Source organism: Salmo salar, chromosome 03 (assembly GCF_965601325.2).
Source record: "Salmo salar chromosome 03, fSalSal1, whole genome shotgun sequence".
Taxonomy (NCBI): Eukaryota; Metazoa; Chordata; class Actinopteri; order Salmoniformes; family Salmonidae; genus Salmo; species Salmo salar.
In genome coordinates this window covers 20,757,133-20,778,928 of record NC_138293.1, presented here as the reverse complement: position 1 = coordinate 20,778,928, position 21,796 = coordinate 20,757,133, and the positions used below count along the sequence as shown (strand labels likewise).

Sequence of the window (21,796 nt, the reverse complement as noted above, 5' to 3'; positions counted from 1 at the left end):
GTTCCTGAGTGGCCGAGTTACAGTTTTGACTTAAATCTGCTTGAAAATCTATGGCAATAGCTGAAAAAGGGCGCCTAGCAATGATCAACACCAATTTGACAGAGCTTTATTTTTTTTTAAGAATATTGGGCAAATGTTGCACAGTCCAGCTGTGGAAAGCTCTTAGAGACTTACCCAGAAAGACTCACAGCTGTAATCACAGTCAAAGGTGCTTCTACAAAGTATTGACTAAGGGGTGTGAATACTTGCAGTATGGAATACTCACAAAACTGCAAACTCTTCCCATCTGGCACTCCAGGCATGCTAGAGCAAATGCTCTTATTTCACATTTTGTTGTGTTATAGCCTGAATTTTTTTTCACCCATAATGACAAAAACATGCTAGCTAATTTATTGAAAACGAAATACAGAAATATCTCATTTACAGTATGTATTTTATTTTCAATAAATTAGCTAACATGTTTTTATCATTATGGGTGAAGAAAAAAAATAGATTTAATCCATTTTGAATTCAGGCTGTAACACAACAAAATGTGAAATAAGTCAAGAGGTATGAATACTTCCTGAAGGCACTGTACCATTAAACCACAGCCGTGGTTAGCATACCTGTGTTCAAATACTATTTGAAACCTTTCACATATCTTCAGCATTTGCTCAAGCCTGCCTGGATTGCCAGATGGGAAGAGTTTACAGTTTTGTGAGTATTCCATTTGTTCTATTGTGTCAGGCAAGCTCAATCAAGCCCATATAAAGTGTTTGAAATTACTTAAAATAGTATTTGAACCCAGGTCTGGTGGTTGGAGGTGTATGCGTGCATCTGTGAATGTTCTTGCACATTGGCCATTTCATATTTGTGATGTGTGTTTTGTCTACATTTCTTTGCAACCAAATGAAAGCAACCAATGGTAGACTGATCTCTATGGGTTGTTCAGTTCCATCAGCGATGCTGTGATTATAGAGTACTAGAGTGTAGTGTAGGCAGACACAGACAGCTGACCAGCCAGCCAGACAGACAGGTTAAGAGTCCTCCTTCACAAGGGCTCCTACAGATGTAGGATCTTCGTTTGAGCCAGTTTGCTACAGCAGGAAAATAATCCTGCAGCAACAGGAAATGTGAAATATTATGTGGATTTTAATTAATGGACATTTTTGTAGAGGTATATAAAAAAATTGTAAGGGAAAATCAAGTCTGAAATTTCAAAGTGGACCTAAACCTAAAATACACTACAAGTTTTACATTTCCTGCATTGCAGGGAAGTTCTCCTGCAACAGGGTGATCCAATTAAGATCCTACATCTGTACACCTTTAAATAGAGGTTATTATAAAACTTATAAAGGGCCTCCATTAAAAACTTAACAGCCCACCTGGTTTCAGCTTCTCTCCACTGCCATGCTGTACTGAACAGCATTGGCTTGGCTAGACCTCCCATCCATCCACTCTGAGACCAATATCACTCTTATAACGTTTCCATTTCAAACTAGGCTAAAATACACCCATATGGACACTTATGAAAACACTTATAGTGACACTCGATACAGAGCCTGCCTAAGCCATGAGATCTCACAGCGAAACAAAGGGTTTGGTGTATATGTCCTTGGTCATGTGATGTTGATGTCATAGAGAGGGGGGTGGTGGGGGTTGTGTGTGTGCTCGTTCACGCCATTGTGCATGTGAGTGGTTGTGTGTTTGCATGTTTGTGTGCATCCGGGGGTGAAATCACTGAGCTGGACATAAGGAGTATAGGCTTCTTAGACACCTGTCAATGATTGGCTGAAAGCAGATACCACTCCTCTTCTAGTATGGATGGGTTAAAGTGAAGAAAAGTAGGCCTGCATATCTCTACAGATGTTCTCAATCAATTGCATTGCAGCTCAGGTAACAACGTGAAATGTGCTTCCTTTGATAAACCTCACACGGCCGTATCCAAAACCAGGATGTATAGACGGAGTCAGGGGAAAACAGAAAAAAGGAGAACTGAAATATGAAAAGCTCTCTCTCTCTCTCTCTCTCTCTCTCTCTCTCTCTCTCCCCCGCGCTCTCTCACTCTCTCACTCACTCTCTCCCTCTCTCCCTCTCTCTCTCTGTTTGTTGTCTGTCTGTGTTGATTATGAATTAGACAGATGAATGAGGACTGTGATCAAATCATGGCTCAAAGGGAAGTGACAGATGTCGTAAATGCTGTGGTTTGTTAAGAAGGTGGTGAAGAGTGTGTGTGTGTGTGTGTGTGTGTGTGTGTGTGTGTGTGTGTGTGTGTGTGTGTGTGTGTGTGTGTGTGTGTGTGTGTGTGTGTGGATGGATGGATGGTGTTGTACAGTATATTGCAGAATGAAGGTAGATTTGCCATCTGCCGTGTGTCTCTGAGAGTATCTAGTATCTAAAATCCAAAACAAGAATCCAAGACAACTCACAAACACAACAGAATATCAGACTCTCCTTATAAAACTATACTCGTCTATAAAGATCGTCAATGAAACAAAGTATCAAAGTGGTTCACAGTTCAAATCACACACCATACGGCTTGCTGATATCTCAAAGTAGTCTGGTGTTGAATACTCACACAGATCACACACCACATGGGTACCACATCCATCAGATATGTAAGGCCCATAGTATTTCCACGTCAGGTCATGTGGTTAGAAAAAACTCCCGGTCTTAGATGCTTCAATTCATCATTATGGAAATGAATGGAAATTGGGAAGGGAAAGGGTTAAGTTTTGTCATTCTTTTGAGTTGAAGCTATTTCCCCCTAGATAGTTCCCACCAGGTTGGACTAGTGTAAACATGGAGAAGTGTTGACAGGCTAACCTCAGTGCGGTGGAGACTGCAACTCTCTATGGGTATTACCCTACTCCAGAGGTTAATGTTCATACACACACACTCTAACACACACACACAGTCGCACTCCACACACAGGGATATGCTCTGGCAACACACCACACACAAACACACACATATATACCCTCCCCCCTCGTTCACACACACACACACACACACACACACACACACACACACACACACACACACACACACACACACACACACACACACACACACACACATACACACACACACACACACACACACACACACACACAGACACATACACAGACACACACCCTCCTTCACACACACACACACACCACATTTGGCCATGCTCAAGTAACACAGTGGAAAACAGCCTCAGCACCGTTTGGGCCTTGGGAAACACAGACCCAGACAAGGTCCACTTACCAGATATACCCTGGCATTATGTGGCTGAGTGATGAGGAGACAGACCACCAGATATACCCTGGCATTATGTGGCTGAGTGATGAGGAGACAGACCTCCAGATATACCCTGGCATTATGTGGTTGAGTGATGAGGAGACAGACCTCCAGATATACCCTGGCATTATGTGGCTGAGGGATGAGGAGACAGACCACCAGATATACCCTGGCATTATGTGGCTGAGTGATGAGGAGACAGACCTCCAGATATACCCTGGCATTATGTGGCTGAGTGATGAGGAGACAGACCTCCAGATATACCCTGGCATTATGTGGTTGAGTGATGAGGAGACAGACCTCCAGATATACCCTGGCATTATGTGGCTGAGTGATGAGGAGACAGACCTCCAGATATACCCTGGCATTATGTGGCTGAGTGATGAGGAGACAGACCACCAGATATACCCTGGCATTATGTGGCTGAGGGATGAGGAGACAGACCACCAGATATACCCAGGCATTATGTGGCTGAGTGATGAGGAGACAGACCACCAGATATACCCTGGCATTATGTGGCTGAGTGATGAGGAGACAGACCTCCAGATATACCCTGGCATTATGTGGCTGAGGGATGAGGAGACAGACCACCAGATATACCCTGGCATTATGTGGCTGAGTGATGAGGAGACAGACCTCCAGATATACCCTGGCATTATGTGGCTGAGGGATGAGGAGACAGACCACCAGATATACCCTGGCATTATGTGGCTGAGTGATGAGGAGACAGACCACCAGATATACCCTGGCATTATGTGGCTGAGGGATGAGGAGACAGACCACCAGATATACCCTGGCATTATGTGGCTGAGTGATGAGGAGAAATTTAAATGGTTTTTGGTCCATTGTGTATTTCTGTTTGCAGAATATTTGTATGAAGCATGGAATAAAAGAAAAAGGGCTTCCTGTAATTAAATAGTACAAATATTTATCTTCTATGTGGTTTTTGGTGTGTGTATATACAGTTGAAGTTGGAAGTTTACATACACCTTAGCCAAATACATTTAAACTCAGTTTTTCACAATTCCTGACATTTAATCCTAGTAAAAATTCCATGTCTTAGATCAGTTAGGATCACCACTTTATTTGAAGAATGTGAAATGTCAGAATAATAGTAGAGAGAATTATTTATTTCAGCTTTTATTTCTTTCATCACATTCCCAGTGGGTCAGAAATTTCACATACACTCAATTAGTACTTGGTAGCATTGCCTTTAAATTGTTTAACTTGGGTCAAACGTTTCGGGTAGCCTTCCACAAGCTTCCCACAATAATTTGGGTGAATATTGGCCCATTCCTCCTGACAGAGCTGATGTAACTGAGTCAGGTTTGTAGGCCTACTTGCTCACACATGCTTTTTCAGTTCTGCCCACAAATTTTCTATAGGATGAGGTCAGGGCTTTGATGGCCATTCCAATACCTTGACTTAAGCCATTTTGCCACAACTTTGGAAGTATGATTTGGGTCATTGTCCATTTGGAAGACCCATTTGTGATCAAGCTTTAACTTCCTGACTGATGTCTTGAGATATTGCTTCAATATATCCACATAATTTTCCTATCTCATGATGCCATCTATTTTGTGACGTGCACAAGTCCCTCCTGCAGCAAAGCACCCCCACAACATGATGCTGCCACCCCCGTGCTTCACGGTTGGGATTGTGTTCTTCGGCTTGCATGCCTCCCCCTTTTCCCTCCAAACATAACAATGGTCATTATGGCCAAACTGTTTTATTCTTGTTTCATCAGACCAGAGGACATTTCTCCAAAACTACGATCTTTGTCCCCATGTGCAGCTGCAAACCATAGTCTGGATTTTTTTATGCCGGTTTTGGAGCAGTGGCTTCTTCCTTTCTGAGCGGCCTTTCAGGTTATGTTGATATAGGACTCGTTTTACTGTGGATATAGATCATTTTGTACCTGTTTCCTCCAGCATCTTCACAAGGTCCTTTGCTGTTGTTCTGGGATTGATTTGCACTTTTTGCACCAAAGTACGTTCATCTCTAGGAGACAGAGCGCGTCTCCTTCCTGAGCGGTATGACGGCTGCGTCGTCCCATGGTGTTTATACTTGTGTACTATTGTTTATACAGATGAACGTGGTACCTTCAGGCATTTGGAAATTGCTCCCAAGGATGAACCAGACTTGTGGAGGTCTACAATTTTCTTTCTGAGGTCTTGGCTGATTTCTTTTGATTTTCCCATGATCTCAAACAAAGAGGCACTGAGTTTGAATGTAGGCCTTGAAATACATCCACAGGTACACCTCCAATTGACTCAAATTATGTCAATTAGCCTATCAGAAGCTTCTAAAGCCATGACATAATTTTCTGGAATTGTCACGCCCTGACCTGAGAGAGACGTTTTATGTCTCTATTTTGTTAGGTCAGGGTGTGGGGTGGGCAGTCTATGTGTTATATTTCTATGTTGTCTTTTTCTTTATTGGCCTAGTATGGTTTCCAATCAGAGGCAGCTGTCTATCGTTGTCTCTGATTGGGAATCATACTTAGGCAGCCCTTTTTCCCTCCTTCAGTGTGGGATCTTGTTTTTGTACAGCTCAGTTAGCCTGCAGAACGTGACGTTCGTTTTCCGTTGTTTATTGTTTTGTTTTAGTGTTCTGAGTTAAATAAAGAAATATCATGAGCACTTACCACGCTGTGCTTTGGTCTACTCCTTTCGACGACGATCGTCACAGAAGATCCCACCACCAAAGGACCAAGCAGCGTGGTCAGGAGAGATGGACCTGGGAAGACATCCTGGACGGAAAGGGATCCTGGCCGTGGGAGGAGATCCAGGCTGTATGGCATCGCCTCCCATGGAAACAGGTGGAGGCAGCGAGAGCAGAGCGGCAACGAGATGAGGAACTAGCACGGCAACGACGGAAGTCCGAGAGGCAGTCCCCCATAAAAATTGGGGGGGGGGGGGGGGGGCACACGGGGAGATTGGCAGAGTCAGGTTGGAGACCTGAGCCAACTCCCTATGCTTACCGTGGGGAGCGAGTGACGAAGCAAGCACCGCGTTATGCGGTGATGCGCACTGTGTCGCCAGTGCGCATTCACAGCCCGGTGCGATCTGTGCCCGCGGCCCACATTTGTCGAGCTAGGTTGAGCATCCAGCCAGGACGGGTTGTGCCAGCTCTACGCTCGAGACCTCCAGTGCGCCTCCACGGCCCAGTATATCCTGTGCCTGCCCCACGTACCCGGCCTCCAGTGAGTCTATCCTGCCTGGTACGCACTGTGCCTGCTCCTCGCACTTGCCCTGAGGTGCATGTCACCAGTCTGGCTGCACCTGTGCCAGCACCACGCATCAGGCCTCCAGTGCGTCTTCCCAGTTTCGGATGTCCTGTTCCTGGTCCCCGCAATCGCCCTGAGGTGCGTGTTACCAGTCTGGCACCACCTGTGCCAGCCCCACGCATCAGGCCTCCAGTGCGCCTGCCCAGTCCGGGGTGTCCTGTTCCTGCTCCTCGCACTCGCCCTGAGGTGCGTGTTACCAGTCTGGCGCCACCTGTGCCAGCCCCACGCATCAGGCCTCCAGTGTGCATTCCCAGTCCAGAGCTTCCAGCGACAGTTCCCAGTCCAGAGCATCCGGCGACAGTTCCCAGTCCAGAGTTTCCGGCGACAGTGCCCAGTCCAGAGCTTCCGGCGATGTTTTACAGTCCGGAACCTCCTGAGACGGCCCGCAGTCCGGAACCTCCTGAGACGGCCCGCAGTCCGGAACCACCAGCGACGGCCCGCAGTCCGGAACCTCCAGCGACGGCCTGCAGTCCGGAACCTCCAGCGACGGTCCGCAGTTCAGAGTCTTCAGCGACGGTCCGCAGTCCAGAGTCTTCAGCGACGGTCCGCAGTCCAGAGCCTCCAGCGGCAGTCTGCAGTCCAGAGCCTCCAGCAGCGGCCTGCAGTACAGAACCCCCGGCGATGATCCAGGGTCAGGTTCCACAAAAGAAGAGGGATCAATGGGCGGAGCGGGGGTTACGCCCCGAACCGGAGCCGCCTCCTCTGCTGGAGGATCTGCGGGATGAGAAGGTTATGCGTACTGCACCAGAGCCGCCATAGACATTAGTCACCCACCCTACCCTCCCTTTTTTTTGGGGGGGGGGGTTGTTGTTGTTTTTGTTTAGGTGCGTTCGGAGTCCGCACCTTTGGGGGGGATGGGTACTGTCATGTCCTGACCATAGAAAGATGTTATTTTCTATGGTAGAGTAGGTCAGGGCGTGACAGGGGGGGTTTTCTAGTTTAGATTTTCTATGTTGTTATGTTCTAGTTTTTGTATTTCTATGTTTGGTTTTGTTTGGGATGATCTCCAATTAGAGGCAGCTGGTCATCGTTGTCTCTAATTGGAGATCATACTTAAGTAGGTGTTTTTCCCACCTGGGTTTGTGGGAGATTGATTTTGAGTTAGTGTATGTTTCACCTCTGCGTCACGTTTTTTTCTTTTTTTTCTTTAGTTATGTGTATGTATTGCATAGTTTCACAGTGAAAATAAAATGTGGAACGAAACACACGCTGAACTTTGTTCCGCTCCTTCCTACGACAACCTTGACAGGAATTTTCCAAGCTGTTTAAAAGTACGGTCAACTTCTGACCCACTGGAATTGTGATACAGTGAATTATACGTGAAATAATCTGCCTGTAAACAATGGTTGGAAAAATTACTTGTGTCATGCACAAAGTATATGTCCTAACCAACTTGCCAAAACTATAGTTTGTTAACAAGAAACTTGTGGAGTGGTTGAAAAACAGTTTTAATGACTCCAACCTAAGTGTATGTAAACTTCTGACTTCAACTGTAGATTGTGTATAGGCTTGTTTACCATATGAGTCTTTGTGTCAGACTGGGTTCAAGTGACTTTGTTTCTTTTCTTTTTTTCTGTATTTATTTGTCTGTTTATGGTATGTATGTATGTATGCATGTGTATACACTACCGTTCAAACGCTTGGGGTCACTTAGAAATGTCCTTGTTTTTGAAAGAAAAGCACATCTTTTGTCCATAAAAATAACATCAAATTGATTAGAAATACAGTGTAGACATTGTTAATTTTGTAAATGACTATTGTAGCTAGAAACGGCAGATTTGTAATGGAATAGCTACATAGGCGTACAGAGGCACATTATCAGCAACCATCACTCCTGTGTTCCAATGGCACATTTTGCTTGCTAATCCAAGTTTATCATTTTAGAAGGCTAATTGATCATTACTTTTGCAATTATGTTAGCACAGCTGAAAACTGTAGTCCTGATTAAAGAAGCAATAAAACTGTCCTTCTTTAGACTAGTTGAGTATCTGGAGCATCAGCATTTGTGGGTTCGATTACAGGCTCAAAATGTCCAGAAACAAAGGCTTTCTCCTGAAACTCATCAGTCTATTCTTGTTCTGAGAAATTAAAGCTATTCCATGCGAGAAATTGCCTAGAAACTGAAGATCTCGTACAATGTTTTGTACTACTCCCTTCACAGAACAGCACAAACTGGCTCTAACCAGAATAGAAAGAGGAGTGGGAGGCCCCGGTGCACAACTGAGCAAGAGGACAAGTACATTAGAGTGTCTAATTTGGTAAACAGACGCCTCACAAGTCCTCAACTGGCAGCTTCAATAAATAGTACCCGCAAAACAACAGTCTCAACGTCAACAGTGAAGAGGTGACTCCAGGATGCTGGCCTTCTAGGCAGAGTTGTAAAGAAAAAGCCATATCTCAGACTGGCCAATAAAAAGAAAAGATTAAGATGGGCAAAAGAACACAGACACTGGACAGAGAAAGATTGGAAAAAAGTGTTATGGACAGACAAATCTAAGTTTGAAGTGTTCGGATCACAAAGAAGAACATTCGTGAGATGCAGAAAAAATGAAAAGATGTTGGAGGAGTGCTTGACGCCATCTGTCATGGTGGAGGCAATGTGATGGTCTGGGGGTGCTTTGGTGGTTGTAAAGTGGGAGATTTGTACAGGGATTTCAAGGGATCTGGAAGAAGGAAGGCTATCACTCCATTTTGCAATGCCATGCCATACCCTGTGGACGACACTTAATTGGAGCTAATTTCCTCAGGGTTAATATTGACTGCTATCGATGTAAAGTATTACTAAGTATTTTAAGAGTGTATTCGGAAGATAACGGCTCTATAAACGTTCTTCCGTGGTGCCCCGACTTTCTAGTTAATTACATTTACATGATTAGCTTAATCAGGTAATATTAATTAGAGAAAGAATTTTATAGGTTAGCATGTAATATCACTTAATCCGGCATAGCCAAAGACACGACAATATATTGTTTCTCTCTCTTTTTACATACTTTTTGTCTCTGTGTTATGATCATGGTGATCAATGCTTTTTATTTGGTTACATTTTTTATATGTTTATCTTCTTTATGAGTGGCAGCACACGGGGGGAGGCGAGCCAACTATTACATTATATGAATTCATGTATTGTGCATGTGGCCCCTCCAACAAGAAAATAAAACAAATTATAAAGATTTGGTCACGAAAAAAAAGGAATAGCAGACACCTCAGACTCTGTTCACCTGATATACTCTGACGCGCACACACACACACACACACACGCACACGCACACGCACACGCACACACACGCGCACGCGCACGCGCACACACACACACACACACACGCACACGCACACGCACACGCACGCACACGCACACACGCACACGCACACGCACACGCACACGCACACACACGCACATGCACACACACACACATGCACACACACACACACACACACACACACACACACACACACACACACACACACACACACACACACACACAACCACACACGCACACACAACTACCCACACACACACAACCACACACGCACACACACACACGCACACACACAGAACCACACACGCACACCACACCCCGCACACACACAACCCACACACACACACACACACACACACACACACACACCCCACACACACACAACTACACACACACTACCACACATACACACACACACACACTACCACACACACACATACACAACCACACACACACACACACACACACACACACACACCACACACCACACACAACCACACACACACACACACACACACACAACCACACACACACACAACCACACACACAACCACACACATACACACACACAACCACACACACACACACACAACCACACACACACACACACAACCACACACACACATACACACACACAACCACACACAACCACACCACACACACACACACACAACCACACACACAACCACACACACACACACACAACCACACACACACACACACACAACCACACACACACACACACAACCACACACACACACAACCACACACACACACAACCACACACACACACACAACCACACACACACACACACACAACCACACACCACACACACACACACACACACACACACACACACACACACACATACACACACACAACCACACACATACACACATAGAAACACACACACACACACACACTCCACTACATGATGTTAATCTTAACAGGATGACTTCCTAGCAGTCATTCCTAGAATGACTGCTTCCTAGAACAGAGAGAGCCTTCCTAGAACAGAGAGATGTAAAGACTCAGCAAGCTCCTTCCCAAACAGGGCCTCATTACCAAGGCTCTCCAGGAATACAGCATGTAGGGCCAGACTCCACCTACACACACACATACTCCACCTTGACAGGCATGGCAGTGAAGGGAGATGAGGAGGTGTCTAACAATGTGTGACGCCCTGATCAAAGGGACAGGGTTTTTAATAGCTTTCAGAAAGGAGGGGAGAAAAAAATACTTCATAGACAGAACGCACACAGTCAGGCCTTACGATTCACTTTCATATTCAGATGAGGCTGGCGCATACACACACACACCCTGGCATGTCTGATTGAGGGCTGACAGACGTTTTAGCAGGCCTCCTCATTATCAGAGAACTATGGGGCCGGCAGACACAAAGCCCTACGTTTTACTTTACCCTCCTTCCTTTGTCTTAATCTGCCTTCTCTCTCTCTCTCTCTGTCTCTCACTCTCACTCTCTCCATTGCACTCTATCTTCCACCTCTCCATTATCCCACCCCTCCACCTCTCCATTCTCCCACCCTTCCACCCCTCCACCTCACCATTCTCTCACCCCTCCACCTCTCCATTCTCCCACCCCTCCATCCCCTCCACCCCTCCATCCCTCCGCTTCTCAATTTTGCCACCCCTCCATCCCTCCACCTCTCCTTTATCACACCCCTCAACCTCTCCATTATCCCACCCCTCCATTCTCTCACTTCTCCATCATCCATCTCTCCATTCTCCCACCCTCCACCCCTCCACCTCTTCATTCTCCCACCCCTCCATCCCTCTACCCCTCACCTCTCCATTCTCCCACCCCTTCACCCCTCCATTCTCACACCCCTCCACCCCTCCACCTCACCATTCTCCCACCCTTGCATCCCTCCAACTCTCCATTCTCCCACCCCTTCACCCCTCCATTCTCACACCCCTCCACCCCTCCACCTCGCCATTCTCCCACCCTTCCATCCTTCCACCTCTCCATTCTCCCACCCCCCCATCCCTCTACCTCGCCATCTGTCCACCCCTCCCTTGGAACAATAGGAAACAGGACTTGTTCCATTTGTCTCACTGCCTGCTAAGATCAACATTTGACAGTGACCATACATTAGGAGGATAAACATCATTATACAGTGATAATGACTGATGATATGTGACCTTTATACTCACTATCCAAAATGGCTCCTTGCAATACTGTGCTGTTGACAAGCAGCTCCCACTCATACTAACTTAACTCTATACAGTTCTTCATTGTCTCAAACCATCTTCTCAGAGCTACTCAACTACTTTGCTGATGTAAAATACTATAATTGTAAGATAAGGTGTACTACAGACAAACAGCAAGTATTTGAGGCACATACTGAGTAATCTGGCGGCTACTGTAAGATAATGAACGGAAAGAAGGAATCTCGGAAGTCACCTTGACCTTTAACCTTTAGAAGTTCCTTCCACTTCCCCACCCAGTCCCACTTCCTGTTGGAGCTCAGCCAATCAGGCGTCTCGGTCTCATCAGGGCTGTGTTCGCTCATTTCTCATTAGCCTCTCTGGTTAGAATCGATAGTTAATTACCTCTAAAAGGCTCTCTTCTCACCCAGACCTGACAGGGCACTGCTGTCCGCCTGGGGAAGGGTCTGAGCATCGCGCAAGGTCACGCAGCAAAAGCCATAACCCCTTCTCTTTCCCACTCACAGGACCATCAATGTTTCTTTCAGAGTATGCTGATGCACACACACATGGACCCATGGACACGCACACACACATAATGGATGAACGTTCATTCACATATACAGTACCAGTACCATTTGATTGAATAAAGTTTCATTAGGAAATGCAGTCTTGGCCTGTATCCCAGTCCCAAATGTCACCCTATTCCCTATATAGTACCCAACTTTTGACTAGAGCCCTAGGGCCATGGTCAAAAGTAGTGAACTATTTAGGGAATAGGGTGCCATTTAAGAATTTAAGACACACCCTCGATCCCTCCTTTGATGTGTGTGTGGTAAATGAGTGTAGGCAAAGAGTTGATGATCTAGTGTTGTGGCCTGTCCTATTATTAATGACTTACTGACTGATCTGCGATAAGCACGTAGATACATCTTTCACCAGCAGTGGACACATATCTCCATGCCTTTCTCTTCCCTTCTCCTCCTCACCATAAATGTAATCTCTTATTAAAGATAGGAGGACTGGCTGGAAATTGGGATGGGAAATGAAGGTGTGTGTGGGGGGGGGGGTGGAGAGGGGAATTCATGTGTGTGTGTGTGTGTGTGTGAGTGAGTGAGTGAGTGAGTGAGTGAGTGAGTGAGTGAGTGAGTGAGTGAGTGAGTGAGTGAGTGAGTGAGTGTGTGTGTGTGTGTGTGTGTGTGTGTGAGAGACTGAGCGTGTCCGTTTGTGTAGGTACAGTACCAGTCAAAAGTTTGGACACACCTACTCATTCAAGGGATTTTCTTTATTTTTACTATTTTCTACATTGTAGAATAATAGTGAAAGCATTCAAACTATGAAATAGCACATATTGAATCATGTAGTAACCATAAAAGTGTTAAACAAATCCAATATTTGAGATTCTTCAAAGTAGCGACACTTTGCCTTGATGACAGCTTTGCACACTCTTGGCATTCTACCAACCTGGAACGCATTTCAATTAACAGGTGTGCCTTGTTAAAAGTTCATTTGTGAAATGTGTTTCCTTCACAATGCTTTGAGCCAATCAGTTGTGCTGTGACAAGGTAGGGGTGGTATACAGAAAAGAGCCCTATTTGGTAAAAGACCATGTCACAGTCTTGGAAATGAGCAGACCAAGGCGCAGCGTGACTATAGTTCCACATATTTATTTAAGTGACACTAACCAAACAAAATAACAAAACTTACAAAGAGTAGGCACAGGATGTACTGGACTGGGGAGGCGCACTGGGAGCCAGAAGCGTGGAGCCGGCCTAAGTTTCACCAGACTGCTAACCGGATCCTCTGGTCGGATGTTGAGCAGAACACACTTGCACAACATCTAATCTTTCCCAACTTCCCCATTGCCTCCCTGACAGTCTCTGGCTCTTCAGGGCGAGTGCAGGGAGCAGGCACAGGATGTACCGGGCTGGAGAGGCACACTGGAGATCTGATGTGTGGAGCCGGCACAGGTTTCACCGGACTGATGACACGCTCCTCCAAACGCCTGCGTTGCTGCATACTCCTAGCTAACTCCATTCTCCAGTATCCTTCCTCACACTGTTCCATCGATTCCCAGGCGGGCTCTGGCACTCTCCTTGGGTAGACCGACCACTTTTCTATCACCTCCCTGACTGTCTCTGGCTCTTCCCTCTGCTCAGCCGCCAGCTCCATGTGCCCCCCCCCCAAAAAAAATTTATTGGGGTTTCTGTGGCTGCGGTCCCTGGCGTCGTCGCTGTCCCCCTATGCTCCTTGGCGACTCCCGCCAAGGAAGGGTCTCGTATCCTCTCATGTCCTCCCAAGTCCAAAACTCCCTTACCTCATTTTCACGCTGCTTGGTCCTTTGTTGGTGGGATATTCTGTCACGGTCTTGGAAATGAGCAGACCAAGACGCAGCGTGACTATAGTTCCACATATTTATTTAAGTGACACTAACCAAACAAAATAACAAAACTTACAAAGACCGTGAGGACATAGTGCCCAAACACACTAACAAACAATCAATATCCCACAAAACACAGGTGGGGAAATAGTTACCTAAATATGGTTCCCAATCAGAGGCAACGATAAACAGCTGCCTCTAATTGGGAACCACATTAGAACCAACATAGAAATAGATATACTAGATCACCCCCTAGTCACGCCCTGACCTACTACACCATAGAGAACCAAGGGCTCTCTATGGTCAGGGCGTGACAGACCAAGTCCATATTATGTCATGAACATCTCAAATAAGCAAAGAGAAATGACAGTCCATCATTACATTAAGACATGAAGGTCAGTCAATCCAGAAAATGTCAAGAACTTTGAAAGTTTCTTCAAGTGCAGTCGCAAAAACCATCAAGCGCTATGATGAAACTGGCTTTCATGAGGACCTCCACAGGAAAGGAAGACCCATAGTTACCTCTGCTGCAGAGGATAAGTTCATTAGAGTTACCGCCCTCAGAAATTGCAGCCAAAAAATGCATCACAGAGTTCAAGTAACAGACTCATCTCAACATCAACTGTTCAGAGGAGACTGTGTGAATCAGGCCTTCATGGTCGAATTGCTGCAAAGAAACTATAACTAAAGGACACCAATAAGACATTTGGGAGTGGGATACAGGCCAAGACTGCATTTCCCAATGAAACGTTATTTAATCAAATGGTGAGCAGTGTGCTCCTAGGCCTGGGGTTTAATTGCAGTAACATTAATGGACAGACTTTAATTTCACTGAGTGCTGGGAAAATAAAAATTTGGGGGGCTGCTAAGGGACATGGAATACTGGAAAGTAACTTTAACTAGAGACTGAAAAAGTAACCTGCACTGAAGTGGACTTGAATGCACACAAACACAGTTAGGGGAGGAGATGGGACATAAATTGTCCTCTGCACTAAGGTCGAATAAGGAGTGGACACTTTGTAAATGTAAGCAGACAATATCTTCACTCAAAATCCCACATTTTATCACAAAAAGTAACTCTGCTCAATACCCCCTAACCAGACCAACCCCCTCCCCCTTTCCTGGACCCCCAGGACTAAGCCTTGGGGCTTAGCTGTCAAATCAAATCATTATGGCCTTGCCTTCAACCACCATTTCATTAACAGAAAAATAAATGCACTCCTTTGTTCCTTTCCTCATTTTTTTTCATCTGTTCTGTCCCTGCCAAGCCTGTGTCCACTGCCTGTGTCAATACCCAAACGGATTCATATTTCACTTTTGCGGGAGAAGCAAAATAGAATTTTGAGGGAAAGAGAGAGCGAACAAGGGATAGAGGGAAGGAAAGGATGGAGGGATGGAAGCGTAGGGCTAGGTGATATGGCCTAAAAATAATATCTCGTGTTTTTCAAACTTATGAGCAATTCACGATAATGCTGGATATCTATTTTTGTATGTTTTCTCTAAATAAGCGTTGTTGTACAATTAAAGGTCAAATACCCTGCATTTCAAACAGTCAGCAATAAATTATACCTAGGCTAAATATAAGCCTTCCACAAGAAGACCCATTAATAATTTCATTTTATCAAAATAATGTATTTTATCAAAATAGTTTTCAAGTCTGTCTATGAAAACGCTCTTTTTGTTTCAAATTTAACCAGAAACATGCACAATACACATTCACTAATAATGACTAACTTCTTGTAACAGGAATTATAGAACATTAACACAGGTCCCATCAATGATTTCTCGAGCACTAGCCCACGTGCTAGTAAGTAGCCAACTAATCTTTATATCTCAAGTTTAGCCAACTTGGATCTATTTGCTAGTTAACAAGGTTGAACAGTTGAATTGCTATGAACACACCCTTCAGTCTGTCTCCAACAGTTTGAACAGCATGTTAGCCTGTCCACTTTGTTCAGATGTTGAACTCAAGTGCAGTTCCTTATTTTTCAGAATGAGAATGAGTTGCCAATTCCTCATATAATTGTGTTATGCTTACTGCACGTTTATAAAACACAGACTAGACAGCTAGTATAACAGTCTTTGACTAAAATGCTGCTAACGGTACAACCAGAGCATTCATTTTCCAGAATCAATGTTGATTGATATTCTCGTTTAAGTAGTGTCTGCTCTGTGCTCTATTTGAGTAGTTGAGACATAAAAATGATATCGTTAGAATAGTTAACCTCCTCTATTACAGTAAAATAATGTCTCAATGTGTTTGTGTCCATATGAACGATTCTGTGGGACCAAACCTCAAATGCAAATAGTGAGTTGAAACCGCTTGTCAGAGATCTAGATGTGATCTCTCAACTTTGTTGGCGTGAGAGGCAGGGGGAGGGGCTTGGTATGTGTGTAAACCATAGTGGAAGAGGCAAAGCGAGAGTTATCACTCTCGCTAAGTTACAGTATGTCCAAAATAAGGCCATTTTGAACCTAAGCTTGTCGCCTGCCAGAAACATGAGAACAAGCGTACATAAAATAAGAAAACCTTGATTCTTGCAATACAGGTATTTGGAATATTGCGCAAAAACATACATTTTAATTACACAAAAATATAAAATTTTCACCCAGCCCTAGGAGGGGTTACACAATGTTAAAAACTTCCCCCAGCCCTAGGAGGGGTACACAATGTTTAAAACTTCCCTCAGCCCTAGGAGGGGTACACAACATTTAAAACTTCCCCCAGCCCTAGGAGGGGTACACAATGTTTAAAACTTCCCTCAGCCCTAGGAGGGGTACCCAACATTTAAAACTTCACCCAGCCCTAGGAGGGGTACACAACGTTTAAAACTTCTCTCAACCCTAGGAGGGGTACACAACATTTAAAACTTTACCCAGCCCCAGGAGAGGTACACAACGTTTAAAACTTCCCTCAGCCCTAGGAGGGGTACACAACGTTTAAAACTTCTCTCAACCCTAGGAGGGGTACACAACGTTTAAAACTTTACCCAGCCCCAGGAGAGGTACACAACGTTTAAAACTTCCCTCAGCCCTAGGAGGGGTACACAACGTTTAAAACTTCACCCAGCCTCAGGAGAGGTACACAACGTTTAAAACTTCCCTCAGCCCTAGGAGGGGTACACAACGTTTAAAACTTCACCCAGCCCTAGGAGGGGTACACAACGTTTAAAACTTCACTCAGCCCCAGGAGGGGGTACACAACGTTTAAAACTTCACCCAGCCCCAGGAGGGGTACACAACGTTTAAAACTTCACCCAGCCCCAGGAGGGGTACACAACGTTTAAAACTTCACCCAGCCCTAGGAGGGGTACACAACGTTTAAAACTTCCCTCAGCCCTAGGAGGGGTACACAACGTTTAAAACTTCACCCAGCCCCAGGAGGGGTACACAACGTTTAAAACTTTACCCAGACCCAGGAGGGGTACACAACGTTTAAATCTTCACCCAGCTCCAGGAGGGGTACACAAATTTAAAACTTCACAACTGCATCTTTTCTCTCCAGATGAAATCCTGCGTCTAGTGAGGTCCAGCTGCCCGACAACCTGTCAGCTCGACCCCCTCCCCGGCCCCCCCAACTTCTCCAGACCATCTCTGGAGGCCTTCTCACTTCCCTCATCAACTCATCCCTGACCACTGGCTGCATCCCCTCTGACTTCAAAATGACCAGAGTCGCTATCCCTCCCCAAGAAACAAAGGCACTGTATCGCAGTGCTAGAGGCGGAGGAGGGTTTGGCCGGTGGAGCTTTACTTGGCTCATTGTGCTCTAGCGACTCCTTGTGATGGGCCAGGGGCCTGCAGGCTGACCCCAGTTGCCAGTTGAATGGTGTTTCTTCCGACACACTGGTGCGGCTGGCTTCCGGGTTAAGCTGGCAGGTGTTAAGGAGCGTGTTTAGACGGATCATGTTTTGGAGGACGCATGACTCCACCTTCGCCTCTCCCGAGCACGTTGGGAGTTGCAGCGATGAGACAAGATCGAAAAAGGGGGGTATTTTTTTTATATAAGACCGGTATTTCTTCTTTCTTTTATTTCCAATAAACTTGAGCGTGCTGTCTCTGACGATCTTCTTGACCCTAACCAGTCAGGCTTCAAGATGGGTCACTCAACCGAGACTGCTCGCCTCTGTGTCACGAAGGCTCTCTGCACTGCCAAAGCTGATTCTCTCTCCTCTGTTCTCATTCTCCTAGATCTATCCACTTCCTTCAATGAACTATCAGATCCTCCTCTCCACACTCTCAGGGCTGGGCATCTCAAACTCTGCACACTCTTGGATTGCATCCTACCTGGCAAACCGATCCTACCAGATGACGTGGAGAGGATCTGTGTCTGCACCATGTACTCTCACTACTGGTGTCCCCCAGGACATGGTTCTAGGCCCTCTCCTCTTCTCTCGATACACCAAGTCACTCGGCTCCATCATATCCTCACATGGTCTCTCCTATCAATGCTATGCAGATGACACTCAACTACTTTTTTCCTTTCACCCTTCTGACAACCAGGTGGCGACACGCATCTCTGTGTCCCTGGCAGATATCTCAGCTTGGATGTCGGCCCACTACCTCAAGCTCAACAAGACGGAGCTGCTCTCCCTCCCAGGGAAGACCTGACCGCTCCAAGACCTCGCTGTTGGCTGGGCTCCCCGCTTTTGCCATCAAACCCCTGCAACTTATCCAGAACCTTCCCTTCCTTTTAGGCTATCCTCAAAAAAATGTATTACAATGACTGAGAAATGTGTTTGTCCCACCTGGCTATCTTAAGATAAACTGTAAGTCACTCTAGATAAGAGTGTCTGCTAAATGACTAAAATGTAAAATATAAATTTAACTGAAAGAAAGAGAACAGGGGATGGAGGGAAGGAGGAAGGGAGGAGGTACACAACCAATTATTCCAAGGTTGGAGGTTGAGAGAGGAGAAAAGTCTGCCTCTGCTGCTGGTTCGGCTGCTGTTTCAAGTTTTAATTAAAATTTTCATTTCCTCCTCTGAAAAAAGGAAAGAAAAAGCCAGCCCAAGTCAATAGCGTGGGCATTGTTGAGCTAGCGATGCAAATTGCGGTGTTGGGAAGCTTGCTGTATCTGGTTGGTCTGTAAGAGTAGAGGCCCCAGAAGTAGGGACACTGTAGGACTCAGGAGAAACAGGACTCAATAATGAATACTTTCTGCTTTGCTTTTCTCTCTCTCTCTCTGTCCCCCCTCTCTCTCTCTCTGTGTCTTTCAATCTTTCTCTCCAATCTCTCTCTTCTTTCTTCTCTCCAATCTCTCCTCGGCTAATATCGAAGAGGCTCCCCTTTAATGCTGACTGGCTGTTTGTAACCCTATTCCCCCCGAGTCAGAACAGGTAATGGCAGAAATCATGCCCTCTTTTCACATTGCTAACCCATTTCAGAGAAAGACAGGTAATTGCTAATGTCAATAACTCACATTTCCACATCACGCATTTTCACATTTTATGTGTTTGTGTTCTGAGAAACAGATTCACGAAGGAAAACGGTGATTCAGAGTGTTTGGGTTGAGTCATACAGGTCTGGTCCAGCATCAAATGAATGTTATGATGTGTGATTGGTTAGACAAGCTGGTCTATTCAGTGCTTAGGCGTGTGATTTTGGGCTGGGCGATATGGCCTTAAAACAATATCTACATTTTTTCAAACTTATGGACGATTCACTTATATATTTTTCCCTAAGTAAGGGTTGTTGTACAATTAAACGTCAAATACACTGCATTTCAAACAGTCAGCAATAATCTAATGAATTCAGGGCTTGTAAAATTATACCTAGGCTAAATATAAGCCTTCCACATGAAGACCCATTAATCATTTCCTTATTTTATCAAAATAGTTTAACTTGTGTTTATGCAATAATCACTGATCTGGCTTTCAAGTCAGTCTATGAAAATGTCCTTTCTGTTACAAATTTAAACAGAAACATGCATAATGCACATTCACTAATATTGACTAACTTCTTGTAGCAGGCAATATAGAACATTAACAACAACAACAACAACAAAACTATTGAGTCTTGCGAGACAGGCATTTGGAGTGTCGCAGAAAAATATCTGAATTACAGTTTTTCTAGATTGCTAAGACACTTTTAATGAAACTGGTGTCGACTTGATGTCCATCATAACCTAATTAGCACAACAGCATTATTTTTTGTAAAACTAAGTCATTTCTCATTGCTTTCACACACAATGCAAATGCTAAGCACATTTTTTGCAACTCTCTGCAAAAGACGCAAAACTCAGTTGAGTAAATCATGACAAACAAAATTAAAACATTAGCTCACAGCTGATACAAATTACTCCCATGAATGTCAACCTCTTCTGCGGTGGGGGCAAAACGTCTTTGCACAATTGTTCAATCAGCAATCAGCCCTTATTCATGTATAAATGAAGTCTTCTCTGAGTTGCTGTTTGCATGAATGGATCAAGTAAGAGGCCGAAGGCAAGGACAAAGGAGAGGTAGAGGGGCCCATAGAGGAAGATAGTTCAGCTCTCAGTTAAAATGGAAAAAGGTCAAATAAAGCCTTTTGTTTCAGGATATTCATGCTCGAGTGACATTTCTGCATTAGTCAGCTTTGGTAAAATCATTTTAGGAAAAAATAATACAGCCCATGCTGTGATAATATGTTTTTTTTCCTATTATAGTATCAACAAATGGCCTAGAAAAAATATAAAAGAGGGTTAACCATGTTAGGGTATTATGATAATTGTAGGCCTACTTAGTATTTATTGGGATATCTGTATGATGGCGCCAGAAAGGATGGCTGCTGTTTTATTGGCTCTTAACCAGCCGTGCTATTTTGTTAGATTTCTCGCATTGTTTGAAACTCCTTTTGTACATAATGTTGCTGCTACCATCTCTTATGACCGAAAATAGCTTCTGGACATCAGAACAGCAATTACTCACCTCGACTTGGACAAATATTTTTTCTTTAATGAGTCAGACGGGAAGGACATACACCAGACACCTGAACAGGCCCTCATCCCGTCATTCGCAGGAGAAAGAAACAGAGATTTAGTGGAAAGAGATCGGGGTGCCTTGTGAGGATCAGGCGACAAATAGCTAATCTGCCTTTGCCATCCGTACTGTTAGCCAATGTTCAATCGCTGGAAAACAAATGGGACGAACTAAAAGTTCATATATATCCTACCAACGGGACAATAAAAACTGTAATATTTTATGTTTCACCGAGTCATGGCTGAACAACGACATTAATAACATACAGCTGGTGGGTTACACACTCTATCGGCAGGATATGAGAGCAGCCTCTGGTAAACAACAGCTGGTGCACGATATCTAAGGAAGTCTCAAGGTTTTGCTCGCCTGAGTTAGAGTATCTCATGATAAGCTGTAGACCACACTATCTACCTAGAGAGTTTTCATCTGTAGCTGTCTACATACCACCACAGACCGATGCTGGATCTAAGACCGCACTCAA

The 21,796-nt window shown here is 44.9% G+C and overlaps 1 protein-coding gene across 2 annotated transcripts in view; it reads right to left on the bottom strand.

Annotated features, from left to right (window-relative positions):
* Positions 1-21,796, bottom strand: part of LOC106599529 (ephrin type-B receptor 1) — a 341,747-nt gene that overhangs the window by 307,723 nt on the left and 12,228 nt on the right. The window lies entirely within an intron of this gene.